Source organism: Alligator mississippiensis, chromosome 2, assembly GCF_030867095.1.
Source record: "Alligator mississippiensis isolate rAllMis1 chromosome 2, rAllMis1, whole genome shotgun sequence".
Taxonomy (NCBI): domain Eukaryota; kingdom Metazoa; phylum Chordata; order Crocodylia; family Alligatoridae; genus Alligator; species Alligator mississippiensis.
The window spans coordinates 292,149,165-292,161,173 of NC_081825.1; the positions used below are offsets into that span (position 1 = coordinate 292,149,165).

Below are 12,009 nucleotides of genomic sequence, written 5' to 3' on the forward strand. Positions count from 1 at the left end.
CCAGAACAGCAGTCATGACCACAGGGATACGTGTATTGTTGGGGTGGGTGGGAGAGACCAGGGCTGAGGATGAGTATTCCTACAAACCAGCAGTCAGTTGTGAACAAAGAAGAGAGGGGAGATCCCCAAGCAAATACTGAGCAAAAATAATCCATTTTTAAAGGCAGTATATGTAAAGATATCCCAGAAATTATAATCACATGGGAGGTAAAATGTTAGGGGGTGGGAATTTTCCTCTCTGACTTGGTTTTTGCAATGGTTTTAGGTGTCTCAGTATTTCCCTCGCACCCCACTCTCCATGAAAATAATGAAGATCTTTGTCCCTTGGGGCCTGGAATAAACAAAGTATCCTTTGGGGCTGCACAGGTACAGGTTTCCCTTGCTTTATGTGGGTTCTGTATGTGTGAATTTGCTCTTATGTGATGACCCTTTTTATACCAAAAATTAATTATATGCGAGGTAAATTCACTCTTATGCGATTGGTGTGGTGGAAGCCCATAGTCAGCTGCTTTGTGGTGCGTTGTGGGAGTGACATGCACCAAAATATAGTCTCCTGTGTGAATCTGTGCTCCTCGCTGGTTGTCTGCAACGCATGTTTCTGTAGTTGCCATCCCCATTATGGTAATATTTACCCCCACCCTGTGCTCGTGTGTACTGTCTGCTCTTGGTGAATACTAAAATTGTCTTGTAAAAGCTGTGGAAATGGGTCTGGGGATCAGTACAGTCAAGGTCTTGGAACACGTTGTTATTTGTTACATTGTAAAGTGGGTTCCCTTTATGCAGATTCGAGTTATATCCCGTTTTCCAGGAACGCATGTACAGCATAAAGCAAGGGAAAGCCTCTACCCCAGTATCAGGAATACTGACTCATTTTTGCTGGGAGACTTTTTGGCACGAGGCTGCAATGCAGAGCCAAGAGTGTACAGTGATGCCCGAGAATTTGTAGTTGGAGGTGCGTGAGAGTTTGGTGTTGATGAGTCAGTCTGGGACCCCAAATACCATGGTTTATGTAAGGGTTCTGCACTATTGCTAGCAGAAGGCCTTTTTTTTTTTTTTTTTTTAGGCTGCCTTTTCCATGGCCCCTTTAGCATAAGGAGCTGGGGTAGGCCCATTAGATCACCTGTCTTTATGGATAACTCGGATTAGTTTAGAGAAACAAATCCAAACTGGATCAGTTTAGAAGCAAGTCTTGCAGTTTACCTGAGGTTGATGTCTTGCAATTTGGTCTGCATAGTTGCTGTTTTGTTACTTTTTCTTTTAGTATCTTTCAAATATATTTTCTGCCTGCCTCAGTCATTTTTCAAAGGTGTAGGAGGCCCTGGATTTCGTAGGGCAGGATAAGGTGGCTCTCCTTTGTTTAGGGTTGCATCTTCAGTGTCTGCTCTGTGGCTGGCTTCCCTGAGAGTGGCTCCTGAGTAGGTGTCTGTTTTAGGATGTGGATCCCGTTGGATTTGATTTCCCTTTCATCAGACCATAATTTTACTTGAATGCTCCTGTTCCTATGACTTTTACTGGTCCTTGCAAGGACAGAAAAGCCAGCTCTAGAAAGACAGACACAGCAACATGGCAGTCATTTTATACCACTCCACCTGATTCCTGTGTCCAGATGGCTGTTGACTGTTAGATGCTGGAGCTTATGCATTCAGCCAGGGTGTTGGCACGTGGTCTGAAAAAACGGTTTTAAGCAGAGGCTACTCCAAGATTGAAGTCCCATCTGTAGACCTTTCATTTCCGTGAGTTGTTTAAGAAAGAAGTGCGTATCATCAAATATGTACTGTTTGACATTTCCTTTGCAAGCAATGGAGAGGGGACTCTTTTTCTTCATCAGCCCTTTGACTGGCCATTTTATAAAAATTCAGTGCTGGCCTCGTATCTTATGAGCTGTCTTCATACCTTTAACTCACAAAGGAGATTCCTCTGTTTGCAAGCTTCTTCCTTTCCTGCAGATGTTTCCTCACTTTGATGGGTAATCCTTGGCAAAAGGAGAGACCATTTGGGCCCCTCTCTGCAGCTCAAAGCGTGGTAGTTATGTTTCCACATAAGAGAGCTCTGTTAAAACTAAGTGTCTTTATTCATGAGGTCCACGTTGCCTTTTGTTGAACACCAGGAGTTGTTACCATCTTTCTGTCCCAAACTTTGGCTTCCAAAGAAGCTCTATCATATTTTGGATCTATATGGATCTCTCGGGTAGATGCCAACACGCAAGCTCTAGTGTATAAATCCCAGCTCTTTCTTTGTGCTTTTCCATCCCATGGAGACACTTTACTAGTGCTGAGATGTGCTGAAATTTCTTGGTCAATAAAAGGCAAATGTGCAAGAAGTGAAAAATATTTTTTTGGCTTGTAGATAAATGTTACATTTCAGCATTTAAACCCTCCCCCTCCCCCCAAACAAACCTAGTTTAAACCTGGGTCATGGAAAAATCCAATGAGAGCATGTGATAGAGAATGCTAATACGCATGTGATTTAGAGAGGATTTTCTTTCTGTGTAGGTAGTGCTGCTGTTTGATGTACGTATTCCTTTTTTAGTCTCTGGTTCACCAGAGCATTTCACTTAAATGCTTAGGTGTAGTCATTAGTGTGTGTTTAGCTTACTTCTTTGGATGCCACAAGCATTGGGGCTTATTTCACCTCTCTTGTTGAGACTATTCTATTTCCAAAAAAGGCTCAGTGTGAGAAGCGTTCCCAAGAGCCAGTCTAAATTTTTTTTTCTTAATTTTAGTCCATTCTTGTTAGTTATATCTGCTTGTGTTATCAGTATGCTTGTTTTTTTGCTAATATTCATAGTATTTTAGCATGGCATCTCTACCCAGCCTTCCAGGTGTCTCTTTGCTACATGATGTGGTTATACGTGTGTCAGAATAGTCTCATAAATCAGTCTCCTTCTCTCTCTCTTGTTGGTTTTTGTTGTTTTCTGATGTTGCTTCAGTTTGGCTGTGTCCTTTAAAAACTCTTTTAAATGAACATAGTATACAGGGTGTGGCCACAGCAGATTTTTTACCAGAAAAAGAACTGTTTACCTTTTTTGTGATATGATGCCTCTTTGTATTCAGTGTAAAATTGCATCGGTCTTTTGCTGTCCTATTATATGGCTAACTAATCTTGTTAGCTGTTCCAAAAGTGTTTCTGCGTTATTGCTTTCCAGGTTTCTTTGTCCTATTGAAAATCTTAAGTCTGGGCTATTTTTCCTTGGGTATAGTTGTTAGTAGGCTATTTTTCCCAGACAGAATTTCACTTTTTTTGCCCATGTAAGAGATTAACCTAGCTGCCTTTGTATTCTGACTTCAGTTCTGCTCAAAATTCATCCTAATTTAACATCATTTGCATATTTCATTAATATGATGTTTTACTCTCTTTAGATTATTAAGAATGATAATGATTGGATTTAAAATAAGCCCTTATTTGAAATGAGTACCTTACCTAGTAGCCTATTCCCAGGCTATGTTGCTGTTTACTTTTATCCTTTTAAGGTGTTTCAGGTTATTGAATTTCTCTCTTTCTGTTCAGACCAACTTGAATTAATGTTATGTCTAGGATTTTGTTGGAAAATGGAAGTCTTTCATGGGACTTCATTTCTAATGTTGGAAGAGAAGAAATTGTTTTAGCCTAGTCAAATAATAAATAAATTGAAATTTCTCTCATAATACTTGACAGGAATTTGATATTGGTTTTGATATACTGTCTTTCCACTTCTGATTCTTAGCTTTGTGTTATTTATATACAATTTCTGAAATACAGGAGTGCACATTATTCTTAATGTTTGCATATACTACCTTCAGAACAGAAATGTAATGTCTTTCTGTTAGGGTCAGCTATTTGGATTACATGGCTGTGGATTTTTTTTACTGTATAATCTATAATCCTCAATATGTTTTAATCAACTTCATTTTTAGGTAACTGTGTTGGGACAGGAGAGAACATAGTGCAATAAGTCATTTATAAAGTTTTAGGACATTAGAAATGGAGTTAGTCAGCATCCATGTCTAATAAGGCATAACATAGGATTTCTTAATTAATTTCAAATAGAAGAAAAAAAATAAAGCCTTAGGTAAAGCAATTCAATCCTAGTGATGTTTTAGTTACTGTAAAATTGATCCAAATGTAAATACTTTTTCAGCATTTCACATTTGTGAAATGTAATTCATCTTTAATTGGCCTACTAACTTTGAGCATTAACTCCAGTATTGTTGAGTTCTGTGCCACGTTTTGTGGAAGAATAGCATTCAGGGAAGGTAGCTACTTTTGTTTGAAGGGGGAGCTTTAATCTGTTATTGCTTACCTAGAAAGAGCCAAAATGAACCTTATTTTTTAAGCAGACAATTCTTTTTTTCAAAGAGTATAACCTGAGATAGGTGCAAAATAAGAATTTCTTAATATGAGCAGTTGTGCTTAAAGGAATACATTATTTTGGAGTTGATATTTAGATGTATAACTTCAGGAAACAGGGTGTTTCTGCTTTAAAAATATACCATATTTTTTTGCATCCTATATACCTTAGAAAAAAATGTGCTTTTTGTATTTCTGAATGCAGAATGAAGAAGAAAAGGTTTTTCCAGAGTTACGGCTGCACAGAGGCAGGGCAGAGCTAAAGGCTCTGCAAGGCTGTGAAATAGAGAGAGAGAGAGAGACCAGGAGTAGCCAGTAGACATTAAAGTGGCCAGAAGAAAGGATAACTTGATTAGTGGAACATCAAGTTCGTTAACACCGGTGGAATGAAAAACAATGAGCCATTAAATCAACTGACTCTTTAGCTGTCTAAAAAGAAATATCAGTGCTGCTACAGATCAGTTGGTTTTGGAGCAGGAGTTCCACCTGGCAGGGTGATTCTGTTAGCTTGTACTATGCTAAAAATGTTTGCTTTCCATACGTGTGGCTGGAATAGGGTATACAAAAATATGTATATATATTTAAAAAAAACCAAACTATTTGTGTATTATATGGTTGGGTAAAAGAAGGTAAAAGAAGCTGCACAGGTTTTGCTAGGTATCACACATTTGTATGATTGGTATCCTTTTCAAAATCCTGCAAGGGGGTGTAATTCACAAAAAAAATTTACACACTTATGCCACTTTTAAAAAAAATGACACAATTGTGTACAAGTGGCATCATTTCAAAATAAATGACATTAAAGGACATTAAGACGACGTAGTTCAGAATTTGCACTGTTCCCTTTGGACAACCCAAAGTAATCAGTCAAAATATTTGTTTTGCTGCATGCATTCATGTTGTGCTTTCTGTAATCCCAAGCCATGAGCTATAAAATTGCAGTTGCATGAAAGCAATGACACTATAGTCACTGAGAAGGATCAATAGAAAAGGTTGCTAATGTTCTTTTGTTGTGGGTGGATACTAAATATAGGATGGAGATTGCAGATGCTACCTGGACCAAAATGGCTTGGAAACATTCAACAGCTGTTTGCATGAAATCTTTTAGCAACTGGAAAAATTACAGAACAGAATGTAACAAATACAAGAGTTGTTTTGATTTTAAGAAATGTACTTACTTTCTGACTATGAGTTGATTTTCATGTTAAGTCAGAAATTTGTGCATCCTCACTACCATATTTTCTTGCATACAGCATCCCCCATCTCCTCCAATAAACCACACACCTTGTTTTTGAAAGGCAAAATGTAGGAAAAAGGACTTTTCCAGAGTCGTGGCCAACTGTATGACCGAATAAGTCCTCCAGGAATGTCAAGTATTCAAGAAGTGTGGCATTAGGAACTTCCTGGAGTGGCAGACTGTTTCCTGTGATGCTTCTTAGACACTCTGGCTGCATCTAGATGAGTGAACATGTGCCTGTTGCAGTGCCTCAAACCAGTTTGAAACGCCACAAGAGGCATGCTGGGAACAAAAAATTGTTCCCTGTGGGGCATATTTGCAGCATGGACTCTAAATTTGATACCAAAAAAATAAGATTCTGGAAAAAAGCGGTGCAGGTAACCGGAGGCTGGGTCCCCCAGAGAGATGCTCCCTTAGAACAACTGCAGCTGGACTCATGTCCTGGTGCTGGGATGGAGCTGCTGCTGGGAGGGAGTTAGTGGGCTTAGGCAGGGGCTGTAAGTCAGGAGTGAGGAGCACTGGGGAGGCTGTGGGTTGGGAGTGAGGGGTGCTGCTCAGCGCCCTATGTCCTGGTGAGTGAAGGGGGCAGGAGCAACTCTGGCTTTTGCTTTTGGGTTTTTATCATTAAAAGAAAAAATAATCAAAGTGTATAGATATTAAGAATTCATTTTATTATTATGATAAAGGCACTGGTAGGCTTCCAGATTGCTTTAAAATTGTAAACATGTCAATAAAACATTGCCCAACTGATTTCTCTATATATAGTGGTGTTGCATTTTAATTGTGGAAGAACACAGATTTTGGGTATTTTAATGAGAAAATTTGGGGGTTTTTAATCAGAGAATTTGCAGTTTTTAAACAGGGAACACTAGGATCTCTGCTTGTGAGACAAGTGGTAGGACCTGGGCAGAGGAGCCCGCCCAGGGCCAGCACCACGGACCCAGCTGGAGGGCAGATGAGGTGGCTCATCTCCAAATGCCTGAGAGGGCATGGTTTGACAGTTCAAAGTGAGTCACTGCAAGGAGCACATCTTCTGGGGCAAGAGCTGCCCAGATGGCAGAGTGGGGACACCAGAAGACATGACAGCAGTGGTGTCCAAAGGCTAACTGTGCAGCCACAGCCCACTGGCATCTAGCCCAGAGGTGCAGGCAGCTCTGCCGCAGTGCCCATACCACAGCCCAGGCAGCAGTGTGGTCCCTGTCTGGGTCTGGCAGGCACGCAGTCATGGGGCTGTGGGTCCAAGGGGGCGGATGCTGTTGCAGGTGACAGCCAGGCAGCAGCCCCCATTGTCAGACTGCTGCAGTGGGTAGTGGCTGCAGGGGCCACTCTAAGTTAGGGCTGCTTCAGCAGCTCCGCTGGCACCAGGGGGTACTCAGCTGGCACAAGGGGCTAGTGTCCCCAGATACCAACTGGCTGGGCCTCAGAAGCTCCTGTCTATTTATATCTTCCATATTTACGTGGGCCTTAAGGCCCACCCAGCTAACTAATAGCCCCTTCGTGGGGCCAAAAAGTGAAAGATGCAACTAACTTCTTGGAACAACAAAAGCAACAGCAGGATGGGAGTGTTGTGTGGGTCAAAGGGTCAAAATATGAAAATAAGTGGGCCTGAGGGGCACACCGAGCAGAGTCTCCTGGGCCATACATACTGGTCCTCAAAGGCATCTAAGGAACCAGTGGATACCGCTCACTGGTGCATAGGCGACTGGTATGGGGTGCACATGCCCCTGCTGAAGGGGCTGGCGCCCCCCCAATGGCCAACACTGCTGTTGGTAGGGCTGGTGGCCCCCCCCACCGACAGGGTGGTCGCTGTGGGTGCCCCCCCAGATTCAGGAGGCACCAGTCACTTATGCACTGGTGCTCTGCCTGGAAATGTGCACGGACAAGCAAGAGGAAAGCAGCTCTGCAGTCTCTGGTCACCTTCCTGCCCAGAATCTTCCTGGTCTAGTACAGGGCCCATTTTGCCAGGGCCAGGAGGAGGTTGACCAGGAGGTCCCGGGACTTGGATGGGGTGACTGAAAACAAAAAGGCGGGGGTCGAAATTCAACCAAAACCTCAGGAGGAGGTTCTGGATGGAAGGGGCCTCAGAAATTCCTGAGAGCTAGTAGCCCTGCTAGCTGGGCTACTAGTATACTGCTGGGGCCAGCACAGTGTCTGGCTCCCACCTCTATTCCCTTATGGTTATAAAAATAAGCAGAATTTGAACCAATGCAGTGGTATTTTCTGAAATCTGCAGAAAGCTCTAGGTCTGTTTTGAAGATTGTATAACACTTCCCATTATAAGACCCTGTTTTCAGTGGCTTTTGACCCTGCCAGACTAACTGCTAAAATTTTCTGTGTTGGTATCTGCCTCAGGCTGAATTTTTTGGAAATCTTTAGTAAAAAACTGCTTAGCTGTTCTTGAGAGAGAGGCCAGGGAAAAAATGCTTTGTTTTGCCCATGTAAAAAGTTCTGACAATATTGCTTTGAAATGGTCTAATGTCCTGAGATTTGGAGAGACTATAGACTTAAAGTCTGGTAGAAGGTGGCTGCTTGTGCCTTTCGTTATATCCGTGAATAGCTGTCCAGATTTGACTGCATTACAAATATTATTTTTTTACATGTGCTATAGGGTTAACATCTAAATCTCTAAATGTTGCCTTCACTGAGCATGCTTGAGCTCCTTGCAGCTTCTACTGCTGGACGGACTGGGCATGATTCATCCTACAGCCTGTGATATTCAGGAGATGAGACTAATGATCCCTTCTGGCTTTGAATTTTGATTTTGTTTCCAAGTTGGAATGCATGTGATGAAGGAACTTGTAGGTGTCTGGAAGAAAAAGTAGTCTTACAGTTCTAGCAGTGAAATAATGCACTGGCCTTTGCCCCTACATTTGTGTGATGGTTCACAAGTTTACTTAAATCAAACTTCTCAGAGGTGGTCATTGATTGTGTTCCTTCTTTTTTTGCTGCCAATTGAGAATTTAAGGCCTGATTTGCAGAAACAATGAATGCTTCCAACTGCGTAGGATGTCATAACTACTCTGCCTGAATTCTGAATTGTTGAATGTCGTATTTTTATTGCATACCACATACCCCAAGTAAGATGCACAGTGTCTTTTTGGAAGGCAGAATGTAGAGAGAGAGAGGTTTTCAAATTTGTGGCTGTTTTCAGAAGTTTTACTCTGTCTCAGTGCCCAGGAAGTGTGGCATCCTGGGCAACTGTCTGGGTGAGGCAGCATAAACTTCCTCACGAGGTAGGACAAAAACAAGGCTAGGTCCTAGACTTTTGCAAGGGCAATAGCAAGACTGTTATTACTACTTTACTGTAAATAATTATATACATTCCTGTAAATAATAGTATTGTTTCCCACACTACAACCTTCATCAAATTACTACAAATGCATGCAAAGTGCTGCATTTTGCTTTTTGTTTTTAATGAACTTTCTTTCATGCAGATAAGCTTCGTATCATGGGGGTTTAGACTTCACTGTAGAATCATAGCGTTCCCTTCCCTGATTACATATGTGAAAGATTGGGTGCTACTAGTTTCTCAAACCTGTTTTTCTTTATTTAGCCCAAATTATGGCTGTTTGGGATAGGCGAATGCTTTCCTGCATCTTGGCTTTCTCACTGACCCTATAGTATAATACATAGTTGCATGTTGTGCTTATATTTTAAACACCTTTTAATGAATTTCTGCCCCTTTTATGCTTTTCCTCCCCCTGGAAAAGTGTCTTAAATGGGATAAGTGTATGGCTTTCCTTACAAAAGTAAAAATATAACCTTACAGATGCTATGACAAGAGTGGATCTAGAAGGGGTGCCATGCTATGGGCATACCCCCCTTTTATAAGACTCTCCTCTCCCCCCTTCCCTGCTTCCTGCCATGCTTAGTGGCACATGCCCTCTCTTTCCCCTGCCCCATCCCATTCCTTCTTTTGCCACTCATTGCTGTTGCTGTCTCCAGCTGCCCCAGGGGTAGGAGAAGCTCTAGAATTGCTGGACTCAGTTGGGGACAGCAGCAGCAGCAGTAGGCAGGTTCCTCTTCTCTGCCTGGTCTCACTGGGCATTCCTGGCCAGTCTGGGAGCAGGGAGGGGGAACCTGCCTGCTATTGCTGCTGCCACTGTCCCCAGCCAAACCCAGCTCCCTCTGCAGCCTGGCTGGAACAAGGCAGGAGCAGCTCTGGAGTTTTCTCTGCCTCTAAGGAAGCCAGAGACGGTGGCAGGGGGAGGGGGGAAGGGATGTTCTAGTGAGCATGGAGGGGAAGAGAGGGGAGGTGGAAGGGGGGGCTTCTTACCTGAGTTGGGGACTTAAGTCCTTTGCTGATGCTCCCATGCTGGTCCGCCCACCCCGAGTGGAGGTGCAGCCATCCCTGTGACGCAGGTTGCTGCTTCCGTACCTCCCTCGACAAAATCCTGCATTTGCCCCTTTTCTTCGACCCAGTGAAACGAATGTCATACAGTTCCACTGTATACCTGCAGATGTCGCTTCTGATTTTTGACTTACTGCTTTAATAATTTGATATGATCGACTGTGTGCGCAACTAAATATTATACTTGTGAGGGCCTGAAACACTTTAATATGAGTAATAAATTACTAAGAGAGAAAGCTTACCAGCCTATCCTATGACCATGATTAGCCTTTTGTTTTCTAATAAGAGGCTTGAAGATCAGTTTTTATATTTCTTAAAGTATTCTCCCAAAGTGGTTTCAGAGAAGAATTTTTTTTTTTACAGCAGTAACATGCAAAATTAAACTACACATTGTCAAAGAAGAAGAAAAACTGAATTGCCCAACGAGCAAAAGATTACTCTATTTTAAAAACTTTTTAAAGTCCATGTCCTTATCGTGCTTTGCTTCTCTTGCCTGCATGTAGCCATCGGCCTCATAGCTAGCAACCTATAGGCAGTAATCAGTAACAATTCCTGTCCTGTCATGTTTTGTTGTTTTAATGTCCTTGTTCAGCACTGCCCATATTCATAATCTGGGTCAATGTAGTCCAGGAATGAAATATTGTATTGTGCATAGGCGTACTGTAATCAAGTGGGCTGGGATTATGCAGATCATGAAGGTCTCATTCTAGCCTATCTTGACATCCTAACAACTTGAATGAAGCTAGAGACAGTAGTAGCGTGTATGAAAGCAGTCTTCTACTTAGGATCACAGTTGTGTTTCTCCTGTCATCAAATATGTAAAGAACCATACAGGTAAGCAGAAACTTGATATCTCTTGTTTTCATCTGATGCACCCTCATGTGAGTAATGCTCAACAACACTGTTTTTAACTAATATTCCAAACTAGTCTGTATCTAAGTAAAGGTCTCAGAATGATTTATTTCTTATGATAATAGTGCTGTTTTTGTTTATATGTTGGGTTTCAAAGAGAATACATTTTTTTTTTTTGTTGGGATGAGGAAGGAATACCTGATTTCCAGCTGAGTGGTTTCTCTGAAATCCAGATTTGCTCGAATGATAAATAAGATACAATTTGAACTAGAAATGTAATTTCTTTCAATTTTCTCATTTTGTGAATTTTTTCCAAGTCCTTGACTTTGGTATCCATGACTCTATTAATGAAAATTAGTTCTACATCTGTTCCTAAATGTTGGGACATGCTGTTTATAAGTGTGTGCTTTAGGTGCCATTTCTTCTGTCTAGTGTGCTAGAGTATTTTTTACTTTTGGAGTAGAAGGGGCCAGTCACTATGCAAGATATTTTGAGAGCCTGATTAAGAAATAAAAATGGGGAGGCAGGAAAAAAGAAAAGAAACACAGATCTGGAAAAATGTTGAGGAAATATGCTGTGTTTCCTGAAGACAAATCTTTCCCTTCTCTTGGATAGACACTGTGTCTCATCTCAAAGTGGCCACCATGTTCGTGTTGCTGCATGAATAAACAGTAATGTAAGTAGAATGGGTGGGGAGGAAGCTGAGGCTGAATATGACTAAAAGCATGAAGGTTTCAACTTTAACAACTGGTTAATTGAAAAGAAATATCTTCCATCCTGTTTGTGTAAGCAAGGACTGTTTCACATTAGTCACCACTGAGTTATGCATGAAATTCATTACACGAGGATGTGTCTGTTACTATACACACCTCCACTTAGTACTTCTGCTAAAAGGAAGTACAATCAATACAATGTTGGTATATTATTTACTATGATGTCTTAATATACTCAGACTGGGACTGTAAGTGTGCTTTTAAGATGAGGAATGTGAATTCCTTGAAAGGGAGAGGCCTAAAAAAAATAATTTCTTATATATTTAACTGTAGTTTCCTTTAACCTTAAAGATACTGAAGAATATCTTTAGGTAGGTTCCTTTTTTTCTTTAGAAGTGGGTGGCTAATCTTGTGTGGAATTTCATAGTGGGCTACTTTTTTATTGCCTTTTCAATTTACTTTGTAGTTTTTGTTTTGGTATTTAAAATTTTTAATATCTGGCCTTTGAATTTGGATTTTTCTTCAGTGGG

At 41.3% G+C, this 12,009-nt stretch overlaps 1 protein-coding gene across 5 annotated transcripts in view; it reads left to right on the forward strand.

The window, feature by feature from the left end:
• PPP2R5E (protein phosphatase 2 regulatory subunit B'epsilon) overlaps positions 1-12,009 on the forward strand; it is a 109,082-nt gene that overhangs the window by 16,462 nt on the left and 80,611 nt on the right. The window lies entirely within an intron of this gene.